Here is a 6543-nt window from a genome sequence, read left to right as displayed (position 1 = left end):
CTTCCTTCCTTCCTTCCTTCCTTCCTTCCTTCCTTCCTTCCTTCCTTCCTTCCTTCCTTCCTTCCTTCCTTCTTTCCTTCCTTCCTTCCTTCCTTTCCTTCCAGAGGGAGGCACAAATGCAGTCCCTCACTAGTACAAATTATGCAGTTGAGTTTCCTACTCTTAGGGATATCACAGGAGGTCAGCCTCACCCGGGGAAAAACTACTTATGAGATCATGGAATCACTCCTGCCAGGTATATATACTAGTTATACTTTCACCAGAGGTAGGATTATCATACTAAAGGAAGAAAAATGAAGTGGTTACAAACTGTCAAATATGACTTATCAGCACTTTAGGAGGAAAGAAAGGACAACAAAGTGGAAACTACCAGCTAACATTACATCATTAAATGTTACCTGTGGGTTAAATTCTCTAAGAACTGGTTCCCCACATTAGGGCACATAATAAAAATGATTTACATTAACTCGATAGCTTTCACTTCATAGAGATTTAAATGATATAGAAGAGCTGCCACAATGGCTTTAGGCAGGGAACAGTGAAAGACTGTGCCAGGGAGGTCAAGGGGCAGCTAAAGACAATAGCAGCCACAGAACAAGTTTATCTGCAAACCACTGAGCAGAGAGACGAGGGAAAATGACCAACAGCATAATTTCATAAAACAATAAAACAAAAAAGGCAGTGGAGCTAAAAAAAGGCTGGCAAAAAAAACTGGTGTGGGACCCCAAGAAGCCACAAAAAATGCAATGGTTCAGATGTGCTAGTGTTTACATAACATATTTTCATTCGCATCAGTAATAGTAATAATAATGTTGAGAGTGAGCATTCACATAGCACCTAGTATGTCGCAGGCACTTGCACTAAGGGCTTTACAAATATTGCCTCGTTTGATCTTCACAATAACACTAGGAGGTAGATGGTATTATTATACTCATTTTACACTTGAGGAAACTGAGGCAAAGAGTGACTAGCTCAGAAGTTAGATTGGTACTCAGGTCTTCCCAATTCCAGGTTTAGCTCTGTCCATCTATCAATGACAGTGGAACAATCAGTGGTTCCTAAGGATGTGGAAAGATCATCCGAATCAAGACAGAAATACACAGAAATCCGAATACACAGAAAACACATCCATGGTAGAGGTGACATCATTTTAAAGTTACTCTGAAAAGAAGAAAATTCTAGAACAGTGGAAGAGATGGTATCATGACTAAAAGGAAATGAGTCATAAGCATCCACAATAGGCCAGTAGCCTACATTAGCCCCAGTGTAGAATCTTCAGGAGAAGGGTTTGCCCACCCGCATCTCAGGGGCATTCTGGACCAAAATGCAGGGAAGCTTCTGCAGATCTCAGTGTCCTCTGAGGGCAGACACTGAATTTGAAGTCAGAGGAGAAGGCCAAATCTGGCCCCTGTATGTGGAGGCTGCTGTATATACAAGGTGCTTCCTACATGTGTGTTGGGGTGGCTTGGCAGCATCATCATTTATATTGGAAATTCATCAGGGACAATGACAAAAAGCAAACTGAGAAGCATGTGGAAGAAGGGCCAGGAGGTAAGAAAGAGATCTCTGGGACGGGAACAATTCATGTGTCCTATTTGGGCTTCAGATTCCTCATTGAGGGAGGAGGCCTGGATGTCCTCTGCAGTCCCTTCCTGTTCTCCTTCTAGAATCACATGACTGAATAAATACTGAAACCCAGAAGATTTGGTGGGATAAAAAAACAGCCTTCTGTGCTTTTCCCCAACAATACTTCTCCCTTCCCTATGTTAAGATTGGACACACAGCTGGTTTGAAGCTAGATGTAAACTCAGATTTTCCTGACTCCAGGCCCAGAGCTCTATCTCCTGTCATCTAGCTGCCTAATGCATAAACACTCAAAAAAAGTACCATCTACGATATATACTAAGGCAAAATAAAATAGATAAAAGGTCTCTTTGTTCAGACTATGATGTGCAGTTGAGAAGATGGCCAAATAGAGCCAATGTTGCACATATATGGGACAGATGCTTTGTATGAAGGCCCAGAACCAAATAGAAAATAGAGGATTGACTAGATAGCCTTCAGGAAATCACTGTGTAATTAGAATTTTGAACCCCAGAACTCTCCTTCCCAGCTTCCCATGTCTCTTCTCATGTTATGTGCTAACGTAGGAAGGATATAAGTTTTGTGTAGCTCTGCCTCTTGCACTCCTTTCCCCTGATGGCGGCTGGGAAAGTTGGGTGAGTGCCAGGCAGGAGAATTTTTCACACGTGGTCATACTTAAGTATGTGCTTTGTTCTTTTATTTCTTCTACTTCAAGTGATTAATAATAAATCTTATAAAATATAATACTTGGTGTTATTGCATATTAATTTTAATCCTGTACCAGGTGGTACTTTAAGAGCCAAAGTGATGCAAGACTGATGTCGGAAATTGTGTAGAGGAAGAACTGACCCATCATGGCAACTAATTGGATATGGGGGAATGAAAGAAAATGAAGAGTTGAGGCTGGGAATTTGGGTAATGGAAGATAACAATTATGAACCAGGGTGACCAAAAGGATGGTGGTACCCTCAAAATAAACAGGGATATTAGGAAGAGGAAAAGAATTGGCAGTTTCAAACAAGTTAAATTTGAGATATCTTTGGGATGCCTGATGGGGAATGTCTAAAAGGGAATTTGTTGGTTGTATGGAGACCAGGAAAGAAATTAGGAATATATAGAACTAGGAGTCATCCATGACAAGTCTATTCATGGAAACTGATGAGGCCACTGAATGAGAGGTTATAGAGAGAGAAGATAACCAGTAGAGGTTTGGGGTCCAGCTGGATTTAGATCAGGCACTTATGATCCTGCAGAGGAGTTTGAGAAAGAAGCATCTATTAGGTGAAATGCATAAAGCTAGGCAGTAGGGATTAGACAAAGTGAATGGACATAATAAAATATAAATAGAATTAGAAAAATCAAACTGTAGGAAGACGGGAAAATGGGTAGACAAAGTATCATAGATTTAGAGTTGGAATGGACCTTAGAGGTCAGCTAACAAAAAGGCATTACAAATGAACAAATTGGGATCTGGCCTCAGGCACTTCCCAGCTGTGTGACCCTGGGCAGGTCACTTAACCCCCATTGCCCAGTCCTTACCATTCTTCTACACAGTATTGATTCTAAGATGGAAGGTTAAAATTTGAAAAATTAAGAACAAAAAACAAATGAGCAAATTGGGCCCCAGAGAGGTGAAGTGACATTCTTATAGTCAGTGACAGAATAGGGCCTGCCTGATTCCAAATCGGGCAATCTTCCTGCAGTTTCATCAGTTTAACATAGCAAAACTACCATTCACTTAGTTAATTTTGTTCAGTTATTTCAGTCCTGTCCAACTCTTTGTGACCCCCGTTTGGGGATTACTTGACAAATATACTGGAGTGGTTTGTCATTTCCTTCTATAGCTCATTTTACAGATGAGGAAACTGAGGCAAACAGGGATAAATTATCCCAGGTCACACAGCTGGTAAGTACCTGAGGCTGGGATTGAACTCAGAAAGATGAGTCTTCATGAATCCTGTCAGTCCTCTATCCACTGTGCCACCTAGCTGCCCAGGAATTGGTTAAATACTATGCCTCAAAGAGGTAATGATTTACATCTGAATTACTTGCTGGTTCCTCTCACTCTTCAAATTTGCCTTCCTATATACCAAGTATTTACTTATTAACTGTGTACTCATTATGCCCTTAGGAGAATCGACACTAGGCTTCTTGATGATAGAGAACATCTTTTTGTATGCTCAGTGTCTAGAAGTGTCTAGAATCTCTTCCTGAACCCGTATGGGGTTTTCTTGGCAAAGATACTGAAGTGATTTCCCATTTCCTTCTACAGAAGATTAAGGCAAATAGGATTAAGTGATTTACTCAGGGTCACAAACTTGGTGTCAGGTCACATTTGAAGTCTTTCTGACTCCAGGCTCATGGCTCTTAGACAGTTTGGCATCTTCTCAGAAATTTGTAATTTTTAAAGGGTTGTCCAGTGGGGTCAAACTCACAAAAAGATCCCTCCAAATGGCACCACGAATTAACACCGTCGATGTTGTATTGTATTTTAATTTATTTTGCAAACCATTTCTAAAATTTCTTAAAAAACAAAAACAAAAACAAAAACAAAAACAAACTCTTACCTTCTTGTCTTAGAATCTGTATTGTGTAAGGGCTAGGCAATGAGGGTTGTGAGACTTGCCCAGGGTCATACAGCTAGGAAGTGTCTGAGGCCACAATTGAAGTATCCCTTTACTACCCTTTAGTCTGGAGGGGGTAAGTTGGACTCTTCCGTTATCTGGGTCCCCACAGGCACATGGGAGTTGGGCAGGAGCCTGGAAACAGGAGTGCGTATAGGTTGGGCGCTCTGGGTCTCTAGACTGGCGACAATTCCCTCTCAAGGCTACTTCTAGGAAACCAGCGATGTGAAAGCCCCGTCCACGACTGTTCCCCTGAGCTGGCATGGGCGGACGGAGGGCAGCTCCGGGGGCACCCTGAGGTGACCTGAGGCTTCCTCGGGCTTGTTCTATTCGGGAACTCCAGCCCTTTCCTCCTCCAAACCATCTCCACCTGCTCGAAAGCGATTCTATTCGATCCTGTCCTAGGCAGCCTGGGTTGGGGCAGTGGAGCGTGGAAGGAAACTGAAACAGACTCCCCTGGACTCGGCTCCCTCCCTCGATAGGTCCTCACACATCTTGGGTCCCGGGCCCCCTATCCCGAAGGTCGCAGTAAAGATCTGGGTGAGCTGTCAGGTGTCAGCAGCCCAGGCTCCGCTGCAGGCGGGAGAGGGGGACCCGAGCGCCCCCAGCGGCCGAAGGAGACCAGGGGTCTGGTCCCCACCCCAGGCCCAGGTCGTCTTTGACACCTCTTCCGGGGTCGTTCTTCACTTCCTGTCTCCCGGGACTCACCTATACGGCTTCCAGCGCTGGGGTCTGAGGAAGAGCAAATCTAAGTGTGGGCAGGTGGGTCAGGGAAGAGGGCATGGCCTCGTGTGGGAGGAGGAATCTGGGGAGAGAAGGAGGGCCTCGATGTGCAAAGAACTAGAAAGGTAGGAGAAGGAGGACTCGAGGAGAGAGAGGGACCAATCAGAAGAAGGGAAGAGAAGGAGGCGGCTGCGGAGGGGGCGGGACCTAGTGTGGGAAAAACGAATGGGTGGACAGAATCTCAGAAGAGGGCGGAGCCTAAGGGAAGATGCGTGGGGGGGGGGGAGCGGGAATATTCTGAGACGGAAGGGGTGGGGTCTGAGCAGAGAAAGGGCCAATAGAAGGGTCCCCAGAAGGGGCGTGCTAATGGGGAAGGCTCACTTGGGGGTGGGGTCTGAGACTCTAATCTGAATATTACAGATTGCGTACCTTGTTCCTTGGAGGAGGGGCAGAAGCTGGGTGGTGTCGCAAATTCAATATTAAAATCCTCTCCCTGGTGTCCTTATACTTTCGAGACCTCCCCCCTCGCCCCGCACTCCTCAGTCTTTTCTCCTCCTTCTATGCCTTCCTGTCCGTTCTTTGAAGAAGACCCTCCATCTCCAGCCTCTGGACATTTCTTGCGCTCCTTGCCTGCAAGGTTCTCTCTTCTCTGGCTTCCCTCTGTCTTTTCCAGGAACATTTTTCCCAGTCGGTTTTTTATTTCAGTGCCTCTCTGGGGGCGATTTTCTCCAGGGTATGCTTTCTATATCTTGGCTGCACATCATGGTTTGCATGGACTCCTCGAGGCCAGGGACTCAGTTTTTGCTTCCTCTATCCCAGGGGCTCTGCGCGATGCCCTGAACAGAGCAAACTTGCAGTCATTGTTGTATGTAACTACCTGAATGTCGAGGCTTGGACAGATTGTGGGGGAGGAATAAGATCCTGAGGTAGGGTTGCCTTGGAAGGGAGAGTAGTGATGGTCTATGGAGGGCAGGGAAGGGTACAGCCTAGTGTGAGGAGGAAGGTCTTGGGGGTCTAGTTGAGAGAAAAAAAGCGGGGACGGGGGAGAGGCCAGGCCGGAAGGAGGAGTGCGCCCTAGGAACTAATGGGGAGTACCCAGCCTTGACGCCGGATTTGGGGATTGGGGGAACCCTGGACCGCTGAGTGAAGCGGAAGGCACAGTGGTTGGACTGACAAGCAGTTCTGACTAGTGTGGTTGGATTGTGAGAAGGAAGTAGTTCCTTGGAGGGGAGTTGGGATGCTCTGAGAGTTATGGAAGATGTGTGTCGGGAGAAGGAGTATTACCTAGGAGAGATGAAGAAAATATGGCCGGAGAGCCGTGATTAAGGAAAAGAAAAATATTTTTAAAATGAAGGCTGTGTCCCAAATTGAGATTGTGCATCTGGGAGTGGAACTTTGGTGAAAAGAGTACAAGATAGGGAGGCTTCAGGGGAGGATATGGGTTGCTTAAGAAGGGATCTTGAGCCGGATTCGAAATCGTTATAGAGACTGACTGTCTTCCGAGGAAGCCTAGAGAATGTGGGAGAGGGGAGAGACCAAGAGGTCCTGGAAGAAAGGCTCCGGGGGAGATCGAAGAAAGAAATGTAAAAACCGAAGTGCTTTAAGTAAAAAG

At 45.6% G+C, this 6543-nt stretch overlaps 1 protein-coding gene and 1 pseudogene across 2 annotated transcripts in view; both read right to left on the bottom strand.

Moving 5' to 3' along the window:
* KYAT3 (kynurenine aminotransferase 3) overlaps positions 1-5059 on the bottom strand; it is a 68439-nt gene extending 63380 nt beyond the window's left edge. Inside the window, exon 1 of one of the 2 annotated variants that reach the window (XM_044674142.1) lies at positions 4917-5059. The gene's annotated coding sequence lies outside the window, so the exon portion shown is untranslated. Of the gene's footprint in view, positions 1-4151; positions 4172-4916 lie in introns of those variants that run through there. The other variant, XM_044674143.1, reaches the window with a different exon arrangement.
* Positions 103-243, bottom strand: LOC123248212 (annotated as a pseudogene).
* Positions 5060-6543: the final 1484 nt, after the last annotated feature.

This window comes from Gracilinanus agilis, chromosome 4 (assembly GCF_016433145.1).
Source record: "Gracilinanus agilis isolate LMUSP501 chromosome 4, AgileGrace, whole genome shotgun sequence".
NCBI lineage: Eukaryota > Metazoa > Chordata > Mammalia > Didelphimorphia > Didelphidae > Gracilinanus > Gracilinanus agilis.
This window is presented reverse-complemented; position numbering and strand designations above follow the sequence as displayed.